Source organism: Amphiprion ocellaris, chromosome 11, assembly GCF_022539595.1.
Source record: "Amphiprion ocellaris isolate individual 3 ecotype Okinawa chromosome 11, ASM2253959v1, whole genome shotgun sequence".
Lineage (NCBI taxonomy): Eukaryota > Metazoa > Chordata > Actinopteri > Pomacentridae > Amphiprion > Amphiprion ocellaris.
The window spans coordinates 20888554-20894626 of record NC_072776.1 but is presented as its reverse complement, the minus strand read 5'-3'; positions in this window follow the sequence as shown (position 1 = coordinate 20894626).

Below are 6073 nucleotides of genomic sequence, written 5' to 3'. Positions count from 1 at the left end.
TTCAGAGATACAGTGTTAATATTGGCGGGCTGTACAGGATAACACACCCCAGCTCCTGATTTTAAAGGGAGACGTTAAAAAAAGCTTGTTTCTCTGCTTGTAGATCTTTAAAGATGGAGGACTTGATATGACACATCATGAGAAAAATCCAGAGCGTACCCACAGGAGGCACATGCTCCCAGATTACTGTCTAATTTGATTAGGGAACATTAGGGAACATCTGAAAGGAAAGACTGTCCTCAGATATGATGACACACACATATCTACGAAGAAGCAAACTGGAGGTTTTTCCAGTGTCAGAGCCAACTGGCCAGTTGTTAAACCACAAATGATGTGTAAATTTCTGAGTTGAGATTTTAATATCTATGCACAGCATGTGAGCCACAGTGCGGCGATTAGACTTCTGAACTTTCAAGCTGTACTTTTCATCGTCTCATGTAAACAAAAAACCATGAAATGCTGCAACATGACAGAAACAGTATGAATTTTAGATTTTTTTTTTTTTTAATCCAAAGTGGTACTCGGTACAGAAATTCTGAAAAAAAATTGTCTCAAAAAGTGTCATTATACTCTGTTGGAGAGTCTGGTTGACCAAGTTTAAAATCAAGTAGTTTTGTTTTTGTTTTGTTTTGTTCTTATTTTCTTTAACCTTCCTAACATCCACACTGAACTGCAATCTATCAATGACAGTTTCAAAAACAGTGCCTGTGGTTTACAGGATTTTATATGCAACAAACTTCTAGACTCCGTGTCTGGAAATGGAAACTGTTTCTTATAAACAATTCTCCAAATTCACTCTGATATATTTAGTATTTTCAGAGACTTTGGGAATATTAAAGTATTGTAGGTTTAAACAATTGTTGGCTGCACAAGAATCTCCTGTTGCCAGGACAGTGGGATCGAGCAGGACAAAGCAAGCTTATGTTTATACAGGGATTCTCAGTTTTCAACAGTGCATGCACAATAATAATGACTGATATGTGGGTGTGCACGTGTGCATTTAATAGGAGTTTACAGACTGTAAATCTATAAATGTAAATGTATACCGCTCAAAAGTTTGGGGTCACTTAAAATGTCCTTATTTTTGAAAGAAAAACTTTTTTTTTCATTGAAGATAACATCAAATGAATCAGACATACAGTCTAGACATTGTTAATGTGATAAATGACTATTCTAGCTGGAAACAGCTGATTTTTAATGGAATATCTCCATAGTGGTACAGAGGAACATTTCCAGCAACCATCACTCCTGTGTTCTAATGCTACATTGTGTTAGCTAATGGTGTTGAAAGGCTAATTGATGATTAGAAAACCTTTGTGCAATTATGTTAGCACATGAATAAAAGTGTGAGTTTTCATGGAAAACATGAAATTGGCTGGGTGACCCCAAACTTTTGAACGGTAGTGTATATGTAAACATATAGGTACATATAGGTAGGTATCTGTGGAGATATGCATGTCTGAATATGAACTCTATTATTATTAATTTTTTTGAGTTTAAAGGAGGTTTTTAGAGATTGAAATGTGTATGGTAGAGTGATTTAGGGATGAGGTGAGACAAATGATCTGCAGTTGTATTTACAAATACTGTAGGGTAACTCACCTTCAACCTTCCGTTATGCAACTATCTGCAGATATACTCAGGCAAAATTAATGCAGGCCAAATCACAACATGTCGGGGTTGCAACCCAAGGAGCATGGCTTCAGGCCGGCTCATTCGAGCAGAAGTGTTATCACTCTGGAACTCAACAACAATTCATGTGCTGGCACACGTCACAAAATGACTATGAAGCTCTATTTTTGTTGTTGTTGAAAAGTCACATACATTTAAATGACACACTTATCATTACACACATTCAAACTTGTAAAATCTAATTTATTATTACAATAAAACAACTGGTGAGGCTTTGCTCTCTCTCTTTTGCACCTTTACAAGTCAGTACAAGATGAGGAAGCTGTACTCCATGAATTATTGGCAAGGAAACTAAACACATCATCAGTGCCTTGCAGTAAAAAGAAAAAAAAAAGACAAAAGACACACACAGATCACTGCAGGCAGGGTCGAGCAGGGCTCTGAAACACTCCCTACCTGTACCAACCACAGCCCGGCATGGCTGAATAAATAACTTTTTGAAGAGCTGTCATTACTCACCTATCAGCTATCTGTAACTTTACCTGCCTGAGGTTAGCTCTCCTGCTCCATCACTCAGCTCTGCAGAGAAGGCGAGTCACTGCTTTGAGGCTTCTGTATACATTACTGGGTGTCTGCACAGGCACGCAGCAAGCACGTTCTAAAGAATATTTCATGACAAACAGATACTGTTGTCATAGGAGTCAAGGGAGGCAGAGGTGAGAGCTTTTGTGTTGAGGCTTTAAAATAGTCTGCTATGTTTTGTGCAACCACAACTTAGTAGCAGGCTGCAGCTAAAAGGTAGTTTCAAGTTTCTGTTTTATTTTCTCAGCTTTGAACAAATCACATGTGTTGCCTTTTGTGCTGGTGGTATTTTCTGTTGCACAAAAGAAGCTTTGTAACTTTTTATTGTGAGATGCCTCAAATAGATTTCCTAAAGCAGGGCTCCTTTTGTCGAAGGGAATTATACATCTTTCCTCTTGACTCATAGACCTCAGAGTGATAAATTACTGTGGTGCATTCCAGTTTGGGCTGGAGGAGACCCCCACTCACAGACACAGGGGTGGTTTAACCATCTGTAGAAGCAACTGGAATATGAGGGCCATGATTTTTCCCCCCTCGGCTGTGGAAAGAAAACGCTCACATCCTAATAAAAGTGTGACATCATCCCAGTACATGCATTTGTTTTATACCCAGTGATTATCTCTGTATTGTGGATTGCAACTTCCAGACTCCAGCGTCTTTCTTTAGACTTCAACTAACAATCCTGTCAGTACTGCATATGTCAATAAATTGTATATATGAAAATCTACCAGCAAACAATGTAGTTTACTCTGTCAGCCACTAAAAGGAAGGCTGTAGTTTGATACAAAGTTGTAGCCTGAGGCATTATTTTAACTTCACCTACAGAGAATTCCCCTTATTCACATTCTCTGGGACTGTGGAGTTCGTTTGACCTCATCCTCAGTGCATTGTAAGAGGAGATGGCTTTATTACTCAAGCTCCACGAGGCATGGACGTTTTCTGCCTCCGTATGCAGAATTGCGCCCCAGCTTGTGGTCACACGGGTTTGGATGAATGCTACATTTGCTATTATACCAAATACTCCTAATTGGGCCAGTGTTCTGTGCACAGAAAAGTTTCAAATGGAACTGAAAGGTTCAGATAGCTCAAATTGCTAACATGAAGTGGAATGTTTGATCATGTACAGTAAGTTCTGGTGGTTTGGAGGTTGGAGGGTGGGTCCTACTGTTTAATGCAAGTCAAGGACAGTTAGTCTCATGTGTGGGTGGAGTTGTTTTTTCATTCATTTGAATAGGAATTTTACTACTTTCTGCATCAAAGGGCATCATGGAAACATTCTGTAGGGTGCGAATGTCACCAGCAGGGTCACATCTACTATTGTAGAAACACACTGAAGACTCATTAGGTCTGTTTGACTAAAAAAAGAGCAAAAATTATTCTCAATTACACTGATCATTATACATCTATAGTCAATGCAGCCCAAAAAGCGTTTATCTCGTAGACCACCATTATAAATGAAATGTCTGTGAAACTGTTAATGGGTCACTTTTCATTTCAGACAAAAGTAGCTTTTACACAATTTCATTCCATGGAGATTTCATGTCTGTCAAAGTTCCAACACCTAGAAAAATTAGTTTGGTTCTTTTGTTAGAACGTAAAATTTAAGAGTGAAGCAGGAACATATCAGGATGGGTCCAGTGAGGAAAACACTGTGGTGCCGCAGGCTACACGGAAGCAAACTGGGGAGCTAGAAAACTACTTTGGCTCATGTGCCAGGCAGCCAGTTTTCATTCAGTTGACTGAGAGGAATCTTTGCATTTACTGTCCACTCATGCAATAGGAATGAGAGACGTCTAGCCTGTGGTCACATTACATTGGATTTCAAAGGTATGACCGCTTACTATGGCCACTGTATGTTAAATATATAAATTAATATTTAAAAAATGACAGAGTTGTGATAAAGGAAAAAATTCTGAGGAGAAAAAAAAATCTTGTAAATTTAACACTTTAATCCTGCAATTTCCTAGAAACTTTTTTTGTTTGTTTTCCAGAATATTACTTCCCTTCCTCTGCTCCATAAATCAACAAAAACCACACCTGCAATGTGAGCTCCTTCTTTGCTGCTGACCCATTTACTCAGTAAATAGTCCTTTCTTTACCATTAAATGTCTACTAAAGACACTTCCGGTACCTGACTGGTGCAGACAACAAACTGTACAGTAGGCCACAGGAGTGCTATTGAGTTTACATGGATGCTAGTGTTACATACACCAATCAGCCACAACATTATGACCACTGACAGGTAAAGTGAATAACATTGATCATCTTGTTATAATGCAATGTTCTGCTGGGAAACTTTGAGTCCTGACATTCATATGGATGTTTGACATGTACCACCCACCTAAACATTGCAGGTCAAGCAACCCCCCCAACCCCTTAACCCTCCCATGGCAACAGCAGCTCTTGATGCCAATTGCCACCCTCAGAAACACACCGCAAAAACTGCTCAGGAGTGGTCCAGGGAATACGACAGAGCTAAGGTGTTCACCCGGGCACCACACCCCCCCAGATCCACATCTCACTGAGCATCTGTGGGATGCACTAGGATAAGCCTGATCTAGGTAGATCCCACCCTGCAACCCACAGGACCCACAGAATTCACTGCCACTGGATGGTGGGACCTACCTGTCCCGGTGCCACAGGACATCCCCAGTAGGTCAGACGTGTTTTAGCAGCATAAAGGGGCCCAACACAATATAAGGAAAGTGGTCATAATGTTATGCCTGATCGGTGTATAGTCTTAAGCTCTCAAGCTTTGGACAGTGACCAGTAGAATGGGATCAAATATGCAAGCAAGTAAAATACATTTCCTTTGCACTGTGGAAAACTGAATATGGAGCTCTGACACTGACAGGTAGCTGTATGTAAAACCACTGCATCTAGGTGTTGAATGTATTGTGTTGAATGTAAGGTGGTTAGGGTGGTTGAATATGTCGCCAGGATGCTTCCATGTGAAAGTATTCAGGAATATCCAAGTAGGAGAAGATGCAGGAATGGGCTGAGAATATGGTGGAGAGATTATATTGTATAATCTGTCTGGCCCGAGAAGACCCTGGGGTCTCCCTGGAGGAGCATGAGGAAGTAGCTAGGAGTGGTATGTGGGGTGCTTTGTTTAGCTTGCAAACATGGCAACGCAAACTTAGATATGGGGAAGAAAATGAATGAATGGATAAAACTGTAAGATTGAAGAGTTTGGCTGATAGTGTTGCATAAAAGCATGGAATTGAATTAAATCACAGATGTGCTCTAAGAACATACTGACTTGAAGTCAATAAATAAGTGGTCCTTCAATGGAACTCTCTTTGAATCTCTCCTTAACCTGCAAGTTGTTGTCTTATCTGCTTTCACCTCAGCCCAGGAAAGGATATGGGTCTGTCCTGTGTGATCATATGAATGCCTCTTGAACTGAGAACAGTTATCTAAAGGAGTGATTTGTTGCAAAGTGAAGTCACAGACTTTCCCTGATCTGGTGACTTTCACATCTATCATTGTTTAAACTCTTCCTGCACAGCTAATGCCTTGATGCCTCTAGGACACAGCGTGTCGGATTATGCTGAAAAGTATGAAGTCAAGTATTTCTTCATCTCTTCGAGTCAAGTCTGAGCCCCCATCAAACATCAGCAGATATACAGCAAACAGCCTGCCAGTCTCCAGTTTGACAGTCAAGCCACAAGCCCTGAGGCTATGCAAAGTGCTTTAATCCTATATAAAGCCTCCGCTGCACTCACAAACATGCAAGTTCAGTCCTGTTCCATATGAAAGGCTTTTAGATGGATACTTTTGCAATTTTGGATTTAGCTTTTGATACATCTTCAACTCAGAGGGAAACTTTGCAAGAGGAAAGAAAAAGAAGAAAAAA